The sequence below is a fragment of the Plecotus auritus genome (assembly GCF_963455305.1).
Source record: "Plecotus auritus genome assembly, chromosome: 6".
Classification (NCBI taxonomy): Eukaryota; Metazoa; Chordata; class Mammalia; order Chiroptera; family Vespertilionidae; genus Plecotus; species Plecotus auritus.
In genome coordinates this window covers 9,264,259-9,285,257 of record NC_137773.1, presented here as the reverse complement: position 1 = coordinate 9,285,257, position 20,999 = coordinate 9,264,259, and the positions used below count along the sequence as shown (strand labels likewise).

The 20,999-nt window shown below is 39.4% G+C and overlaps 1 protein-coding gene and 1 pseudogene across 7 annotated transcripts in view; one reads left to right on the top strand and one right to left on the bottom strand.

The window, feature by feature from the left end:
• TENM2 (teneurin transmembrane protein 2) overlaps positions 1-20,999 on the top strand; it is a 1,211,371-nt gene that overhangs the window by 633,560 nt on the left and 556,812 nt on the right. The window lies entirely within an intron of this gene.
• On the bottom strand, positions 10,104-10,681 carry LOC308251945 (INO80 complex subunit C-like; annotated as a pseudogene). Its single transcript has one exon. The product of its transcript is annotated as an INO80 complex subunit C-like (transcript).

Sequence of the window (20,999 nt, the reverse complement as noted above, 5' to 3'; positions counted from 1 at the left end):
CCTCCTTAAATATTGCACTTTATGCACCTCATTCATCTCTAACTATGCTTGCGAAGTAACTACTTAATAAGTTTTTGGTACATTCAAGAGAATTCTTCACTTTACATTGGGTTGGGGATTATCACACACTGCATTTTCTTTAGCATTATACTATCCATCATACCTCAACCACTTTTTTTAACCTTTACCTCTTTATCTGGAAGTCATCCATCCATATAGAATGTTTATAGGGAGGGTTTGCTGATGACACTAAAAACTTCTAACTCACATTTCCCAGCAAAGATGTGATGTGATAACCCTGCTAATGCATTCAGAAATAACATAGAATAGAGGGTGGAAGATTAATTTTTATTCATTTACTTATATTTTCATAGTTCAGTATCTGTTATGGAGCCAGAATTATACATCTCCTTATCTATGTCAATCTAGCGAGCCATCTTTTCAGCGCCAACGTGCTACTTTTGCACTAGAATTCTCAGTGGTAACCTTGCTTCCAAATTGGCACCTATTATTAAAAAGAGTGTTAAATAAATAAATTAGAGAAACAATTAAATCAACAAATTAGCACAAGGGGCTATCTACACTATATCGTTATTTTATATGAAATTTTGTTGGTTATTTAAAATTGTGGGACATCAGTAGCCACTTTGTGTTTATGATGGTGTTAGTCCATTGGTTGTAAGCAACGTGTAGGAAATGGAATCCAAATAAAATATTTTAGGAAGGAATATCAGAGCAAACAAACAGACTCAAAAGAAGAGCATTGGAACAGGCTGGAAGCAAGACAGCTCCAAGGAACTGGATAAGGAGAACATATATCTATAGTCTCAGAAAGGCACAAATAGAAAGAACCTACACCAACAATTTTCCTTGCATGATTCCATCCAAGTTTTGTTTTGCCTTATTCTACTCAAAACTAATTCCTAGGGCAGTAGGTTAATTTCCTGGTTGTGATCATATGTCTAGCCCTTGACCAAGAGAAAGTAAGACATTCTCTTGCAAAGTTCTACCAACACTACACACAAACAACAGATGTCCATTATTTTGGTGCAGTTAGAATCTTAAGGCCTTCCCTGTCCTACTTTACACATATGCTGGGCCAATTGCCAATTTGGGTTGAACATGAGCAAAGTCACTTTATCACTTTGCTGTGGTAGTCACATCAAGTTTCCTCAAATTTTGGAAACACAAATCTGGGTCTTTTAGCATGTGGGTGAATTTGGGAGAACAAAAATTTGATGTTGCTGTATTTTAGCACAACTATTTGGCTATTTGAAGCATATGGTGCCATCTATTAGGAATCAGACTAATTTATCTATGAGTGGTGTTGAAATGGTTTTACCAAGAGATGTGGGAAATGAGAATGTCTAAGACACACATTTAAACCAAAAATGCAATCCTAGACTAGCTCTTTCCCCACTGGAAGACAATTGGAAAACATGTGAACAATCCAGATAAGCTAGGCACAGGGACATTTTATTATTAATTTGGCCATTGGCCCCAATTACTAATGTAGATTTCCAATGGGGTGAGCTGGGGCATATAGAAGATTATCTGGGTTGATTAAGGCTACATAGCTTAAAACTAATGCATACTCTAAGTCTTGTTTTTCTAGTTTTCTGGGATTGTAAATCTGATCTTACTCTTAAATCAAGGCAAGTCAAATGCAGGTTCTATCCTTCCCTGTCAGAGGATAACAGAGATGTAGCAAAAGAGCATACGATTTGGCCCTGTTGCCTGGAGTTGAGCTGCCTGGTTCAGACCTTCGCAGTGAATCAGAGCTGTTTCCAAGAGAGCTGCACCTCACCCACTCTTAAAGACCCACTTTAAAGAGAGGAACAAGGGCCAGCTTCATAGTTTGTGACCTGTGCAGCTGCCCAGTGCTTAGAAGGACCGCACACTTAGTTTAACATACTGGTGTCCTTTCTTGAACTTGTTAATAACTTCAACAAATAGACCCTGTTTTTATTTTGGACCAAGCACCTTGCTTATTATGTAATCATGCCTGAGAAAGTCCAAAACAAAGGAAGCCAGAATAGTTTGCAAGTGGGACCAGCCATAAGGTGCTGCAACCTTTTCTCTCTTTAAACAAATGCCATCCTAGACTTTGTGCAATCCATATTTAATGAACTTTCTCCTTAGGAAGGGGCAGCAAAGGTAGGGGACGGTCACAAATGATGGAGAAGCCTGGCCTGTGTGGGTCAGTGGTTGAGTGTCAACCTATCAACCAAGAGGTCCCAGTTTGATTCCGGTCAGGGCATGTGTCTGGGTTGCGGCCTCAATCCCCAGTATAGGACATGCAGGAGGCAGCCGATCAACGATTCTCTCATCATTGATGTTTCTTTCTCTCTCTCCCTCTCCCTTCCTCTCTGAAATCAATAAAAACATATTTTTAAAAATGATAGAGGAGCACCACAGCATTCCCACCACCAGAATTGGGGCTCCCCGCATAGTCTCTACGGCTAGAACTCAGGCATGTCGACGTATCCAAGACAGATCAATTTTCTGAAACAGAATATATTTGAAATTGGTTGATCTTCAAGAGTGAGTATTAATTAACTCCTTGGAGGAACTGGCTTTCTTGTTTTTATAAAATAAGTTTTGTTCTTAATTTATTCAACCATTTTTAACATGAAGCCTGCAGAGCACTTTGCTAGGCTCAAGAAAAGTTATCAGTCATTGAAGGTTGAGTTAGAATGTGGATAAGAACAAAATGCTGGTTTCATAGTAGACTGGTGCTCTGTCAAAGCAAGATGTTGGAACATGTTATTCATCTGCTTAAAATCCTACAATAGATTGCTATTTCAGAAAGTTGATAAAAATATATTAAAATTTCTGAATAATTCCTACCTATGTTCAGATCTTGGTATAAATGTAGCTTGCTAAGAGAGGCCTTCCTCGTCTTTCCAAACTAAACCTCTTGTTATTCTCTCTTAGAGCATCTTCTGTTTAATATTGAAGCATTTTCATAATTTTATTATAGACTTCATGTATTTTGTTACTTTATGTTCCTCTCCTGTATTAGGTTGTAACTTTCTCAAGGGAAAGAACCAACTTCCTCTTACTCTTCCATGTATTTCAAGCACTTACTATGGTTCCTAAGTACATAGTAAATGTGTCATAAGCATACATTGAATTAAAAAATAAAAAAAGTATGAGAGTATACATTTTCAAAGTGGCCTCAAAGGCAAAGACCCTGAATTGGCAACCAAAATGGCATATTTGAAGATCAGAACAAAGGCCAGTGTGCCTGGGACACAGTGAGCAAAGGATTAAGAGAGAGAATGAAGAAATGAGGTTTCTGAGGGACCCAGGGGCCATGTCAAGTAAGGGCCCTGTAAGCCAGGATAAGAAATTAAGTCTTGGGAAACCCCTGGGAGGTTTTATTTACGTTGTTGAGGGATATACTGAAGATGACATCCATTTATAACACTGTAGTATTTTGCAACATTCATTTAAGTCTGAAGCATAAAAATTTAACACAATACCATTTAGAGCACAGGTGGGCAAGCATTTTTGTGAAGGGCCAATGCAGTCAACATGATAAGCTTTGTAGCCTCTCTGGTATCTACCACAATTGCTCACCTCTCTTGTTGTTGTACAACAGTAGTCACAAGACGATTCTCAAGTAGATGTCACTGTGTTCCAACCAATCTTTATGTAGAGTCACAAGCACCCAGCCAGATTAGGCCTGACAGCCCTGATGTGTCGATCCCTGATCCAGTGGCACATGAAACACACATTGAAAATGCGGATTCTGTGCCTCCTCCAGACACGCTAAACAGAAGTTTCTGGGTTTGACATCTGAGAGCCTCTGTTTAACAACTTGCCCCAAGGAAGTTTGCGTGTAATTAAGAACCACTGGTCTAGACACCCAGTCTTTCCCCCTTGGACCATTGCTAAAGTACGGAGAAAATGCCACTGATTGGCCTAGGGGAGCACATGGGGTGTTTTTTCAAAGAAGAAGGACTTTGAGATGGTATGTATGTAGTTAAGAGCAGGAGGCATGTTGTGGGAGCTGGCCTGTAAGTTGGAGTGGATTGTGGTAGGAAGGGGAAAAGCTCAGCTTGCATAAAGCTGAGATCAGCCCTCTCTTTGAGTCCCCTCCTTTTCATTATTGATGATAAAAAATACATTTCTCTTCATTGTTTTGTGAAAATAAGTTAAATAAAGAATAAAGTTGGTCCACGTATGCACAGGCAAACATTACGCTCTTTTCACATAAACACTGGTAGGATTTCTCAGAGAGCTCCTTTTCAAATTCGGTTGTAAAGTAACACCTACAGACTGTATTTCCAACCACAAATACTGTGACAGTAAGCAGACAGCACGCGAGAGCCTGTTATGCTTTATAGATTGCAATGATTATATTGCGGGAGCGGTTGATGCATTTGCTGGTGTTCATTCTAGTTCACATTTGCATTTAAATTCCTGTGGAACAAAGATAAGATAAAAAGGAAAACAAATGATGCTTATTTGTTGTTGTATTGAACTATTATAAGTATCGTCTTTAAAAAGAGAGTGAAGCTTTGCAAGAAAGCATTCCACATGTTCTTTAGAAAACATCAAATACACAGTCAATCATCAACTAAAAATATGCAGGAAAACATATCCCCAGGGCTTTAATAAAATCATAAATCAATAAGGAATAATCCAAACTGTGATAGAACACAAGCAGCAAATGAACTACTCAGTACTTTCTTTGACACATTTATCCACATTTTATTGATACATAGGAAATGTAGAGCTGCATTTGAGTTTTGAAACACTATCTTTTTTATTCCGGGCATTTTTTTAAGCATCACATGATATCCACATTTCTTCTCTCAATAATGTGTGCATCCACAGTGCACAGATCCTTTGATGAATTTATGCACATCAGTTCTACAATCAGGGCAATGCTTTCTGCTCTCTATTTTGTTGGGATCTAAGGAAAAATTCTTTCGGTAGAATTCAATAGAATTCTCCCAGCAAGTGGATGTTGGATTCCTCTCTCTCTATGCAAGAAACACACCTACCTCCCCATGTGGTGTGTTTGCCAAAATGAAACCCAGAAGAATCAGAAAAGGTCCCCTCTGAGTGGCATAGCAATGCTCTGACCATTTAAACCATTATTTTAATAATCACACTCATTCCTGTGCACCTGCAATAAGATTAAAAATCAATAATTCACTAACAACAGTTAATTATAGGCTGTATCTGAACTCATAAAATTTTATCTGGTTTTGCTACACTTTACAGTACATTTTTTCAAAGGAAACAAAGTTAAGCCTTTTTCTAGGCGTTGGCGGTGAGAGTCGGAGAATTCCTCAAAATTGGGGTCTGAAGAACACTACTAAGAATATTCCAGTGGGCTGGTGTGTCTCAGTGATTGAGTGTCTACCTATGAACCAGGAAATCACAGTTTGATTCCTGGTCAAGGCACATGCCTGGGTTGCGGTGTGGATCCCCAGTAAGGGGTGTGCAAGAGGCAGCCGATCAGTTATTCTCTCTCATCATTGATGTTTCTATCTCTCTCTCCCTCTCTGTTTATCTCTGAAATCAATAAATATATTTAAAAAAATAATATTTCACAAAAATTAAATTTGGTTTTCAAATTAGAACAATTACCTAGTATGTCTAAGAACTGCTGCTTTGTTTATCTTCCTTCTTGGACAGCATGCTGACCTATTAAAGGCTCTGAGAAGTCCTGCAGAAAATATGTATATGAAGCTTTGTTTTTCTAAACTGTTTGCTCCAAGGAATACTTTAAAAATTGAAACTTGACACCTGGTATTCCAAAACTCTGGTCTATAGTAGTAATTAGTAGCTAGCAGTAAGTAGACCCTCCTGTTTTTATTATACTTTTTATATCTCCTTATACATGATGTTAACATATTTTTAGGAATATTTGTTCATTTAACAGTCATTCAGCAAATATTTGAGGATCTTCTCTGTGTCAGGGACTGTTGGGTACTGAGAACATATTAGTTCAATCATATATCCTAATTTTGTTTTCGAAATAGATGTTAAAAATAGATATGTTAACTTTGTTGCTAATATAAGTAATCCTATCTAATGAAAGAGTAATATGCAAATTGACCATCACTCCAAGACACAAGATGGCTGCCCCCATGTGGTCAAATATGGCTGCACCCATGTGGACACAAGATGGTCACCACAAGATGGCCTGGAGGGTAGGGCAGTTGTGGCCAGTTAGGAGTGACCAGGCCAGCAGAGGAGGGCAGTTGGGGGTGACCAGGCTGGCAGAGGAGAGCAGTTGGGGAAGACTGGCCAGCAAGGGAGGGCAATTGGGGGGGACCCAGGCCTGCAGGGGAGGGCAGTTGTGGTGATCAGGCAAGCAGGGAAGGCAGTTAGGGGTGACCAGGTCGGCAGAGGAGGGCAGTTGGGGGAGACCAGGTCAGCAGGGGAGGGCAGTTGGGGGAGACTAGGTCTGTAGGGGAGGGGAGGGTAGTTGGGGGTACCAGGACAGTAGGGGGGACATTTGGGGGGCCCCAGGCCTGCAGGGGAGGGCAGTTAGGGGTGACCGGGCCGACAGAGGAGGGCAGTTGGGGGCAACTAGGCCTGCAGGGAAGGACAGTTAGGGGCAACCAGACTAGCAGGGGAGGGCAGTTATGGGTGACCAGGCCAGCAGGGGAGGGCAGTTAGGGCCAATCAGGCCAGCCGGGGAGCAGTTAGGCACCGATCAGGCTGTCAGGGGAGTGGTTAGGGGGTGATCAGGCTGGCAGGCAGAGGCAGGTGGGATCGGGCCTAAACAGGCAGTCGGACATCCCTCAAGGGGTCCCAGATTGGGTGCAGGCTCAGCTGAGGGACACTCCCCCCTACCCCCTGTGCACGAATTTTGTGCACTGGGCCTCTAGTAAATTATATTTTAAAATCAAAGTATTCAAATTCATCAAATGTAGACTATTTTAGAATCCTTGGTAACGTTTTAGAAAAATCAAAATAGTAGGTATGTTTTATTACTTGTCATTTGGGCACCTTGAACTGAGCAGGTACCTTATTTATTGTTGTGCCTTTCCATGGAATACCGACAACGATGCATTCAAATAACTCATAGTTATAAGTTTTTCAATCAGAAGCAAAGAAATTCAAAAGCTTACTTCTAGCCACTTGCTTTGGCTAAATATCTATGATCTAAACCAAACCCTTCAAAAGTTTTAAAAATCAGCCGATCAACAAAAGTTTACAAGCTGCCTATCTTAGAATGTGAATTTAGAATTGTACACATCTGGCTCATTTTTCCAATTCTAAGGGGAGTTGGGTTAGAAAATCTATTTTTAGAAATAGTAAGCATTTTAAAAGTTCACAGCAGCTTCGGGCCATTGATTTGAGTAATAGCATATGAGGGGGGAGGGAAACAGTAATTCTCAGTCTCATTCTTGTGTAGCTGGTGCCACTCCAATGACGTCACTAAAGCGAAAAGCCTCTGCTAAGTTAATTTTGTCATTTGGTTTTCACAAATTACACATCTTATTAATTATTTCTTGTGGTAGAGAAACCCAGTTCAAACTGGCTTAAGTAAATAAGAGTAAAAAAAATAATAAAGTTAATAAGTCAATACCCCAAAATGGTTTAAGAGATATTATCTCACTTCATGAGTATAATTTGCTTTAGACTAGATACAGTGGTACTGACCATGTCACGAGGACCTTGTGTGTATCTTTCCTTCTGGTTTGGCACGGATCTCAGATATGCCCCTCCACCTGTCGGTTCCCAGCACCTGCATGTTTACAACCAGAAAATTCAGCCACAGTTGTGATCTCTTTTTTAATGATTCTCTAGCTTGATTCTCATTGGCTATCCTGACTCATATACTTATACTGCAGCCAATCATAGTGGTCAAGAGAATAGAATGACCTTATTGGCCAGGCTTGGGAGATGTTTCCATTCCTGGAGTTGGCATAGAATGAGAGTGAATTACAGGAATTGCAGGAGGTGTGGTTTTCCCAAAAGGAAATTGAGGCACAGCTACCAAAAGCAGAGGGAATCAATGCCACACAGGCAAAATCAACAGGTGTCTATTGTATTTTTTCTTTTGTATTTTTAAATTAAATTAATTGGAGTGACATTGGTCAACATGATCGTATAGGTTTCAGGTGTGGGTTTCTATGTTACCAGATCTGTATATCGTACTATTTGCCCACCACCCAAAGTCAAATCTTTTCCTGTTACCATATATTAGGGCCCCCTTCTCCCCACACCCCCTCTCCTCTGGCAACCACCATGTTGTTGTTTGGGTTCATGAGTTTCCGTTGTTTTTTTTCAAGTGAACATTTTCATAGAGCTGGGAGGTGTTAAGTAAACAAAAAGAGGGAGTTTCTCATTCGTTGGGCCTAGGGATGGTGGGAGGGGAAGGGGCCCAGAGATCAGCTCATTCAGCCACCTCTCAGCTCTTAAGGGAAGTGGACCATTGTCCTGATGTTTCTGGGATGATCCTGGCTGTTATCTAGGGTAATTATTAATAGCTCCCCCTTTACTCTCAAAAGCATTCTGATTTGCTTGATAAAGTGTAGGGTTGCTTGTGCTTCAAAAACAATTGTAAAACTCTGGCTCTGCACCAAAGCATTCATTTTGATAAGTATCTCTGTCTCATCCGAACAATATGAAGATCTTGAAACAGTTTAACTGCTCATTCTCTCCTGGTTTTACTTGTTTTTCATACAAAATTAAACTTCATTATTACCATTTTATACGATTAATATTTAGAGTTATCCACATTAATAAATTCTGCATTCATCATTGCTTCTTGAATCTCAGTCATTCTCCTGCTACAAATTTTCATATTCCTGAACTTTTCCTTTGGAATCTTGCTGCTTAAAATAAGGTCCATGGACCAACATTATCAGTATCATTTGAGAGCTTGTTAGAAATGCAGTATCTGGGGCCTACTGAAAAAATATATTTTTAGTATATATAACCTGAGAATGACATGTATCAACTGGAGTCTGCGTCATTGGGAACCTTCCCAAGTGTATGTTTTTCATTTGCCACAGGGACTTGTGCTCAAAGCTATAGGTTGGAAGATATATAGCATACAGATATATCTATATTTATACACATATTTAGAGATAGATATATAAATACAAGGCTTGTTCCTCATACAACTAAATTAGAATCTCTGGCCATGGGGCTACTACTCTAGGAGGAGTCCTTTAACTAGGATCAATTGGTGACAAACTCTTATGTTTTTGTTTGTTTAAAAAATACTTACTCATTACTGAATAATAGTTTAGCCAGTTATAAAATTCTAAGTTGAAATTTTTGTTTCCAACAGGCATTTAAATATTTAGAAGATTTTTAGTCTTTTTTGTCTTTAATCGTTGTGGCTGGGAAATCTGTTGAGAGTAAATGTTTTCCTATGCAGATAATCTGTTTTTAATTGCTGGTTGTTACTAAGATCTTTTCATTGTCTTGGATTGAGAAGTTGTACTCCATTGTGGCTAGATATATGTTTCTTACTTATTATTACATTTCAAATTTATTGTGTTTTCTTAATCTGAAGATTCAGATTCTTTATCACCTTTGAAAACTTCTTAGCTATATTATTTTCCCACATTTTATTTATTCTTTTTTTTCCTCTAAGGTAAGTTAGACTTATCCAAGTCATTTTCATTTTATCTTCCCCTGTTTCTCTTATTGTCTCATATTTTAGTGTTCTGTTCTGTCTCTTCAGCATTCTAGATAAATTCTGTGTTCTGATTCTAATATGCTACTAAACATATACATTGAGTTTTTATTCAATGGTTTTATTTTTTACTTCTTGAACTTCTATTTAGAATAATTTATTTCTATAAATTAATATTACAAATCTGACTGGTCTTTCTTCGATAGCTTCTTACTCCTTTCTCATTATTTCAGTTCTTTATTTTTCTTGTCAAATGACTTTACTTGAGGCAACAAATGAAATACAATTTAACTCAACAGGAAATATCACACTTGGAGGGAAAACATAGAAAAACCCACACCTTAATGCCAAACTTTGTTTCTAAGGCCCAGCACTGACATTTCCAGACAGACAGCAGAATGAGCGTTTCCATGAAACACAACTGAGTCCAAGTCTGGCTTGGAAAGTTTTCCACTTCATCACCACCTCTCAAGGCTCAGGGCACGATGCTCGCGGCCTTTCTCGGGGCCAGGTAGCCAGTGACAACATGGAAGGCAGCCTCCGAATGTAGGAAAACTCTTTGATGGTGCTGACCCGCAGCTTGCTCTGTGGGTCAGTGTAGTCAGCAAGAAGACCTGAAACATCAGAATACTTCTTAGCTGGTTTGAAGGATGGAGGAGCATCAATACTGAAGTAGCTAGGATCATTCAGTTACCAAGGCAATGCCCATTCAGAAGCAAGAATTTATTTCAGGTTCTTCCAGGTTCTCTTCTTCTTGCCAGCTGCTGGGCCACCATGGCCAGAGTGCACAAAGTTGAGATCCTTAAATGGCAGAGGTTTGGAAGTTTTTTCCACAGGTCCTGGGCTAAAGTCAGAGGGCACCATTTTATTCTCACTCATGGCTTCCATGCTGATACCCTGTGCAAAGCTAGAGGCAGACACTTTTTTCTTCTTACCAGTGCCATATCCCCCGCTGCTGCTGCCATTGTGGGAAGGACTGGCTGGCCTCTTTTTGCTGTTCTGGGCTATCCCTGGAGCAGCTATGGGGACCACAGTTGGAAGTTGAGCCACCATTTCTCCACCATTTCTATCCTGAGTCTTCTTTTTCCCTTCCCCTTTGCTTTCTCTGTGAAGCTATTTCATTTCTTTAAAAAAAAAAAAAATACTTAGCCATATTTACGTTATAATCTAAATCTCATAATTTCAGTATCTAAAGCTTTTTCCCTATTGTTTCTGCTGATTACTATTCATGGACACTCACTTCCTTGTTTGTTTTGCAGTTTTGGAGAGTGAACTTGTGTTATGTGGAATCAATCCGTGAATATTTTCTGAGACCTGAATTGAGGGTACATTCCATCCTTGTAGAGAAATTTGTGTTGGCTTCTGCCAGGTTCTATAAAATATAACCGTCAAGACCACTTTGATTCCTTGTCTTGGAGTTTCCTGATATATGCTGGTTATGTAAATTTTGAGTCCAAAATTTGCCTAAGGGCAGGTCTATGGTGATGCATTTTTAAGAAGGTACTTTTTTTTTCCCATCTAGAATTCAGCATTAGATAAACAAATTCCCTTGGCTGGCTCTTCACTGCCTGATGATTTTCTGTGTTTTAATTCTACCCTTTCCCTGAGAGGAAGTGCCCTAGCTTCAAGTCGTTCATGCTGTTAATGAGTAAAGTGAGGCTCATAGTTTGACTTGCTCAGGGTCACACAGCACCTGGGAGGCAGAGACGAAAAAAGGACCCACATCTTCTCATAGTCCAATTATTTTCAGTCCAACAAAACAAGCTACAAAAATAGCAATGCTTTCTTCTAATAAGAATGGCTTCACCTTTGCCTCCAATTGGACAAGTAACAGCAAGATTCAGTTATTTCTCATGGTTAAGTTTGATGAATTGTAGAAATAGGTTACTTAGATATATTTTAAGAATCATAAGAACATAAAAAGTCATGTGGGATAAGACTTATAGTCCACACTATTCAGTATTTTGTCTTTTATAGTAGCGCCAAGGGACAATGGTGTGACATGATGATAGTTGCCCTTCATGATATTGTCCTCCAAGGGGGCATCCCTAACTGGGAAAGATCTATCATCCAAGAATTTCTCTAAACCCTTCCTGAACTCTCATTATATTTTTGGTTTGTACAACCTTAAGGCATGGCTTTGTGTGGACTGAGCTTATACTAGTCAGGACATGGGCTAAATAACCCTAAGGTCTTTTTAAAATATGGTGTTAAGTATAATAAATCTTATTGTATAAGTAGACTGTGAAGAGGAAGGCACATAGAGTCATGTGAAGCTTAGACTACAATAAAGCAGGCTGTGTTCAAATACACCTGGTGTCCTAGCTGTGTGATCTTGGGCAAAGTCTTTCAATCTCCCTAGAAAGGGGCAAAGATTTTATCCTTCATAGGATTACTATGAAAAATGAATAAGATGATGCATATAAAATCACCTAGCACAAGGCTTATAGTAAACAGTCAAACTATTCTTCATGGTTCTTCGTGGTACCATTATTGATGTTTTTATTGTTATTAGCAGGTGAATATCTTCATGCTGGTCACAAACATCACAAAAAAAGTGCATATATCCCATTTCATAATTTTGAAAACATATGAATCATGAGGGACAGAATAGGCTATAAGAGGGATGAAGTTAACACACCTTCAAACTATTTCGATTTTTATGGTACCAGTGTGACAAAATAAATCTCCAGCCATTCAGAAAACAACCACTAAAATGTCTTTGGATGTGTTGTTTTGGGTGTCCTGCATTTTGAAAATGACAGATGTGAACTAATCAACTAAATAAAGTCACTTGGGGTTCCCTCTTGGATTTTACCCTTATATAAATTAACTCTGATAGTTGGTCATTGGGTTTCTTCAATTATTTTATTTTAAAAAAAAAAGCATGTGGTATGGAATAGCTCTAATGTTAATACAATTGGATGGTTTTCCCTGGAAAGTGGCCTCTCTACTCTCTCTCAGATGTCTCTGTCTGCCCCAACATTTACTTTGCACTAGTAACAACACTCAGTTTTCATTGACATTATCTTTAAATACAATCAGATCAAAAATCACCAACATCATTCTCAGTCCTCTCCTGTACACTGCTAATACAGGATAGGCCCAGCTAACTTCCGCTTCAGTAACCTATGATTCCACTGCTGGACATGCTCTCTGTGGTTTTCTATTGGACCAAAGTCACAGGGATTCGTGTAGAACAGGTGATTCCCATCAGCAAAGGTGTAAGAGGTGACAACTACCATTAACTGGACTTTGCTCCCACTGGGCATGGAGACTGTGCATCAGTAGGTCCCTGAGGATGACATGTACCAACTGGAGCCTGCATCATCTGGGACCTTCCTAAGCACATGTTTTTCATTTGCCACAAGGGCTTATGCTGCAATCTGTAGGTTGGAAGCAATTGAAGTGAAACTTCTAATAAATGATAGTGAGCCGTGGCCTATGTGCCTCAGTTGGTTGGGTGTCTTCCCATGCACCAAAAGGTTTCTGGTTAGATTCCCAGTCAGGGCACATGCCAGGTTGGCAGGTTAGGTCCCTGGTCGAGGTTTATGCAGGAGGTGGCTGATCGATGTTTCTCTCTCACTGCTATGTTTCTCTCTCTCCCTCTTCTTTCCTCTCTCTCTAAGAAATCAATAAAAAATAAAAAATAAAAAATAAAAAATAAAAAAATGGTATTAAGCATTTAGGATGTTCTAACAATTCACATAGGTGTTGACTTACGTGTTTTGTGACACTTTCAACTCCAAACTAAATCTACTTAGGTTTGCTGACAAAATCATGACTTGTTCTTCAAACACTTACCATGTGAGTGACCTCAGCAGATTTCTGAAGCTCTCTAAGATTCAGTTGCCTCATCTGTAAAGTGGGAATAAATGTGAAAGCTATTTTAGAATTATTTGAAAGTTAAATAATATAGTTCAAGCATAGTACTTAGAGTGCCTGGCATATTTTACACATACAAGTATACATGTACCTACATATATATTCATATATTTATATTAATAATATTAACCCCAATGTTAGCCTATACTTGATATTTTTCATAAATGGTCTGAGATCTCCAGATCTCCATTCCTCAACTTGTATCTGGAAAGCAAAGTGGACAATTGAAGACATTACTTTAAATTCAGTCCAAATTTTACTTAAGCTTGATATACCCAACTGGATTAAAGTAAAAGGCCTTCAATTATGGAGGTAGATGATTTCTGGACCAGTTCAGTAGTTCAGTAGTTCAATGGTGTCTTTGTGATGGTGTTGGCCATGTTTCCCCTTCCATTGCATTCGGCTTCACTTTCAAGTGTTTCACTCTCACAGGAGGACTGCATCCAAACCAGGAAGGCACACATAGGGAAGGGCTTTACCTCCAGGATCTCTTTTTCCATCAGGGAGTAAAATCATTGTCAGACTCTAACCCAGCCTGTTTTCCCTTATGTTTCCTTGGTTACATCTGCCCATCCATCCATCAATCAATCGAGTGCAAGGAATCACTAGACAATCAGACAAAACATATGTCTGGGCTAGGGGAGGGGCCAACCTTCTAGCATAAGCAAAAATGAGATTTGGTTAGAGAGAAGGAGGGATATTGGAAAAACAGCTGATGGCTATTGAGTAGGCCAACAACAGTATCTGACAAGGACAGGGAAGAAGGGGCAGTCTCTCTCTAATGCCCACTTTTGTTCTCTAGTCATTTATCCCACTGATGTGAGTGTCTCTTGCTGTTTTTACTCAGGTTCTGAATATAATAGGAATGTGGCAAGTACACCACCATCTATTGGTTGGTGTAGGTCAGAAAGCGCAGGGAATTCATAGGAAGCTTCTACATATCTCAGTTTCTCTGTTACTTAAGACATGGCCAGCAGCCTGGTAAAGTGGAAGAGAAGTCCCAGGAAAACACAGTCAACAACTCTCCATCCTGAAGTTTATTTCTTGCCTGCAAATCAAATTAGATATTGATCTTTCATCTGGGGAGAAAGTCTTTCATTGGGACCTCAGTGCCCCAATTCTCATAACAAAGTCCCCAACAGAGAAATCATGATCTGGTTGTCTCGCCTATGTAAAGCTTCCTCGACTCCCAGAGTCACTCCCTGTATGTGAGCTCAGTGTTTGCACTTCTCCCTCCTTCCTGAGGCTGCCTTGTGTATTTAAGGTTGAGAATTCAAGGTCATTGACTCAAATCTCCCTCAGCTCCACAAACACCCCCTGGTGAAATACAGAATTCTAGCTCTAGTCTTGTGTTTATCCGAGACTTGCCTTGTGCTATCAAGGTTTGTTGTCTCACTTTACATCCTTATGTCTCTTATGAAGGTGTTAGAAGGTTGCGGTAACTAATGATGATGCTGTTTCATACATTTTAGAAACGTTCCACACATGTTAAGCACTATTACTGGTTAGGTCGTTCCACATTTGCATTAATTTGACTTCTAGCATCGTCCCTGCTCTCTAATAGAGGGATAGGTCCCTTGAGCATTTCCTGGCTTCTTAGAAAGAAAAAGATGCCAATGCACAAGGAGGGGATTAATTTCCCTTTTTGCTTTTAGATGATTCTTAAAACCTTTCTGCATGACCTTGAGTGAGAATGATCTGGAAAACAGTGACTTCTGATAATAAAGGCCTAATGTATTAAAATATTTGATCAGGAGTTAAAGAATAAATTAGCAGTCATGTGGTCCTGCATTTTTAATGAGCATGCTTTTAACATAGCCATAGGCTGCTCTTTCCCTTTGGAATTTCCAAATAGAATTGAAGAAATAAATTAAGAAATAGTGGGAGTATTTCCAAGGAAACCAGGAGGATTTGGGTGAGATTCTACCTGCCATGGTTCTCAATGTTTTCATGAAAATCACAGTGTGTTTCTCTCTCTCTCTCTCTCTCTCTCTCTCTCTCTCTATATATATATATATATATATATATATATATATATATACACATATATATATTTCTACAGCTCTTGGTGGTTTCTATCTGTGTTTGGATGCACAGTGAGTAATTTGTTTAGATATGGGAAAATGAGTTTTCTAGTTTAAAATTATACTATTTGTAGGTTGCAGGGAAAGTCCTTAATAAGAGGTAAGAAATTACAAAATCTTCATTTCATTGGTTTGGGGAATATAGCTTTCAGTCCAAAGAAATATGGGAGCATCTCTTGCCCAGAATAACAATGCATACAGATGCACACAGGAAGTGAAAGACACAGATTCGCATTAGACGGCACAAAGAATTGCTTTAGACAAAGCTTTCCGCATCCTACTCACAAAATATTCCGTGGTGTGTTGCCTTTTTCTGACATGCCACCCTCAGCTGCTGCATGACACTTCTTGAAACTGTAGTTACACATCACACGTACTGAGTTTTTCACCCCGACTCCAAATTGGAGGGAAGTCGGCTTCATACTGGTTGTACTTTTTAGGGGATAGAGGGTGGGGGTGCAGATGGGGGAGTGAGTGCCTGTAATTAAGCATAATGATTTAAAATACAGCTTTCAAAAGAGGAGCATCCTTAGACAAACCAGTGGTTGTAGGTCATAGGCTGTGTCTTTCTCACTAATAATTGCAAAATCCATTGCTGTCCCCTTTGAGTTTATTTTTAATAAAAGACTATTAAAACAGAATAAAAGCTTAATAAGTAGATTAGTTAGAACAATAGTCCTCATGAGAATGTTTTGATTCCGAAGATAGCTGCTAAAGATAACCCTAAATGCAATCAGGTTTAGCTCCCTGCCTGTGTGAAAGGAAGGTAATACCCTCAGAGATTTGCCAACAGATGACTATTTTTTAAGTGTCTCTTTCTACATTTAAATTAGTCTTTCCTCTGGGCACCAGCAACAAAACCTTTGTGAAGAATCACCAGAGAAACAGAGCTCTGAATAAATGCTCAGTGGAAAATTATTTTTGCGAATCTGGTTTTAGATGTTTCACATCAAAAAGATGGATGGCAGTGCATCCAAGAGGGAGTGCTTTGTGATCCTTCTCTGTCCTCTTTGTAATTTTAAGGATCAAAACTCCCAAGGTGGCCAGAGATAAGGACAGAGAGAGTGGTGCAATTTCATTAAACATACACACATTATAAGGGCAATGTGATCCAATGTCAGTGATGGTGTATCTACACCCTCACCTCTTTGTTTCATTTTATTAAGTTCATTCCCTTTGGCCAGATATACTGTATACTCATTCACATTCATATTCTCTCTCTCTCTCTCTCTTTCCCTCTCTCTCTCTCTCTCTCTCTCTCTCTCTCTCTCTCTCTCTCTCTCTCTTCCTACCCCAGTTTTCTCTGCATATTAAAAGATCTGAATGACACTCAGGAAAACTAATTTATAGACTTGATCATTCAAATTATAATAGCTGTTACTACTCAGGTAAGTTCTTCTGACAAGACAGCACAGTACCACTATTCTCTATTACCTCCTGTGACGTGCTGCCTCCCAGTTTCCATCTCTACCCTTCCATTTCTTCCTTGAAATGTATCTTCTCTCATATTTTCCTACATCAGTCACCTCTAGGGTACACATCCTATTCTCAACAGCCTTCTGGGCAACTCTACCAGTTTCAAAGAAGCCCTTGGGTGGTGCATTTTCCCATCCCTCATGGGCAAGTTTCCTTTTCTATTCATCACTACTCATTTTTGGCCCCCAAATCCTTTCACTCACCCAGAAGCCTAATCCCTGTTTGGTTAGGAGTGACTGGGAAGCTGAGCACTATCTTTAGCATGTAAGTGTATGAAGTCCTCTATTGTCAAGTAATGGGACTCATCCATGTGTCTGTCCACATTCATCCAAGTATGATGGTAAATGTGAAATCTTGTGTTCATTTTTTAATCTACTTTTTGAGTTAAGCCTTTGGCCTCACAGTTATTGAGGTGTAAAGAATTTAGACACAAAACATCACTAATATGATTTGGTCTCACACACATGTATCCCGCCCCACACCTCTATAGAGGTGACTGGTAGACATTTGCTTTGTAAAGATAATGTGCATTAAAATGACGTTTATATTGAGACCACTTTATTATTTCTTAATAGCTTTGAGATAATTGGAAAAGCATTTAAGAGTCTATGTATTTACTTGACACAGTCACAAAATTGGTTAGGGCTCAGTCGCCCACTATTATTTTATGATCATGTCTGTTAGGGCTTACCGCAGTTTTATCAATGCGTAGATACCATTTGTCACATGGCCATGTCTGTACTTATACCCATGGGTAGGATTCAATTTAAATCATATTTTATTATTTAACATCTTACATGCTTTGAGTGATGTGAAGTCTTGACTTACTATTTTTCACTATTGTTTTAATTTTTGTAGTGTGTGCATACTGCTTTAACAATGGGAAAACAAACAAAGTCCTTCTAATTTTAGGTTAAAATATTGTTTCCATTAACATCTTTATTTGGTCCCCATGCCAAAGCAAGTTTGCTCACTGCTAACTGAGAAGGATGTTCGTTCTTATAGTAGTCCGTTGGGAAGCTCTGGAACAAAGATTGTCTCTACCAAGCCCTAACATGTGTTCCTTCACCTCAGATGCATTGCACACCCACTATGTACACTGAATTTCAAGTACTTGAGAAGGATGTGATGGGCCAGCTTCACTGTTTAGCATAAAGGATGTTTGTGGGGGCATTAGAAGATATTATTCAATCACTGAAAATAAAAATCAAGTCAAATACTGACTTCCAGGTTGGTGGTCTCAGAAAAGGGGTGAGGTCGAGAGACCCCAATTGAATCTGCAGCTTCTATTACATTTGAACCCTAGAGACACATTCCTGCAAACACCTTATTTTTTTCTGAGTGTAGAACAATTCATATTATATACACCCTTCTACTGACCTATCTCTTTGAACCCTGCAGGCACTTGACAACTGATGAACAAAATAATATTGTGTGCTCTTGGGGCTATTGCAAACCCTTTTGTGTCTGTAACAGCTCTCATTTTTCCGACATATGGGAGAGGTACAACCTGGGGAGAGGCTGTGTAGAATAACTGAGATAGCGTGGTCTAAACCCCAGGGGCACTAATGACATTGTATCCACGGAGCAAAGTGAGAATGTTCTATAACGATGTCATTAGACTCCCGAGAAGGCTAACTTATTGCTGGCTCGAATTTCTCTATTACATTCTCTTTAAAAGAGGAATAAACTCCAGGGTGTGTGGCTGTGTGGGGGGATTGACACTGAATATCTGTGCCTCCAGTCACTCTGCTGAAGCCAACTGACCTTCCCACATGCATGCAGTTTAGTCCACTCAGCTGCCCCTTCGATGGAGACAAGGGCATTTCCAGGATGATTCAGGTCGGTCACCTGGAGTCAAACACCGATTATTCAGTCACGCCATCACCTTTGTTCTGCTTCAGCATCTTTGGACATTTATTCTGTAGGTTCTCACCTTTGGCTGGGTGTCCCCAAAAGGTTATTCCTTTGAAAGAACATAGGCAACTCAAATATAGAGAACCACAACTGATGCCTATAATACATTCACAGCCTTTCCTGTGGAGGCAGATCCCCAAAACAGACAGTCTAAAACATGTATTTGAAAGGCATAATTAATTGTAGCAGGGGAAATTAATAAGAAAGGACAATAAAAATTTGAGACCAGGGCTCTACGGCTGAATAGCTCTGTGACCAAGGGCAAGTCATGTCACCTCTGTAGGTCTCCATTTCTTCCTTGCCGATAGAGTGGGGCAATAATGGAGCCTCCCTCTTAGGGTAGATCAGTAAGATGAATATGTAAAACTCTCAGTAAGTGCTAAAAAATGGCAGAAGCCTTGATGGATGCAGGGGCAGAAGTAATTGTTTCTGGGCTTTTATCAGAGGCACATCAGTTAACGGAAATGTAATCTTCCTAAACCCAGAATTTAGATTGTGTTGACGTACTAGCCCAGGGATGGGGAACCTTTTTCTGCCAAGGGCCATTTGAATATTTATAACATCATTTGCTTCCTATAAATTTATGTTGCTATGAAAAGAGCGCCTACATTTATTGAATTTCAAATCCCACCTGCAGTTGCCTTGGGAGTGCCAGACCAAATGATTTCACGGGCCTTATACTGCCCGCCGGCCGGAGTTTCCCCACTGCTTGCACTAGCCAGTCACCTTGGAAGTCGAAGTTTTTGTAAATGTTTCTTTCCAAACACCACAATCCTTATGTTGTTGGCCTCTGTTTAAGCTCCAGCCCCAGATAGTTCCAAGTTTGCATTTCCGACATCTACATTCTTCTGTCTCACAAAACAAATGCAAGAAGATAAGACTTCAACTTAGGACACCCATTCTAACTGTTGTGCTGCCCACTGAATGGTGGGGGAAAAGAAACACATCACCCAGTAATATGTAAACACTCTGAAAAGATCAAGTAAGGCCCATGCCAGTATAATATCATGAGATCTTTTTTTAAAAAAAAGTAATGTTGTAGTTTAAGGAGATTGGCATGCTTTATTATTAGGCTGTGCTTCCTCTGAATTGAGAAGATAAAGTAGCTTGTTTCTAGTTGTTTGGTGTGACACACACAGATTTTTGCATCCCTGCTAATATTTAAATAAATCTGAGGATGTGGACTTTAACGGTGAATTACCACATGAGGCTCACAGTAAGAGAGAAAGGAATCTATATCCAGACAAGAGTGGTCCTATCTTTCCATTAACAATATTTAGCTTTCTGAAATCATAAGTAGTTCATAGCTCATGTCTGTACCATGTAGTTAAACTGCACCTTGGAAGGTCAGGCCTAAATGTTCAGCTCCCTGCCATTGCTATGTCTAAGTGTCACCAGCACTGGCCAACTTTAACCATGGCATCCCTGGGGTCATTTGCAGATAGCTCATATTTACCAAATCTTAGGATGTTTTCTTGACCACACAGTTCCAGGACTTTATGTGCGAGACAGTCTAGCCTTCCATATACACGTGTTTAGGGGATAAGAATCTCAGCTCGACTACTTAGAATTCGGTAATTTTAATTCAGAGACTGTATATTTCTATCAATATAATGGGGAAAATATAATAGTACCAAGCTCAAATGGAACAAATTAAATCTAGCACATATTCAACATTCAATAAAGATCAGAAATTGCTATAAGTCAGGGAGTCACATTCTCATATAAAGTACAGGACAAATAATGTTACACCCAGGTAATATTTGAACTGAAAGCTTTTCTCCCCTCTATGTTTCCCCATCATCCCAGTCATTGTACGCACCTTAAGTAACCTGGATAATAATTGTACACATCTTAGGTAATCAGAGATCAGCCTGACTCTCAAAACCTGTGGAGTATTTACTGACCCCATGATACTTGACAACAATCTAGAATAGGCAAGGTGAAGGCTCAAGCATATTCAAGGAGCCAGTTTTTGGGTTTGTTGTTTGTTGTTTGTTTGGTTTTGA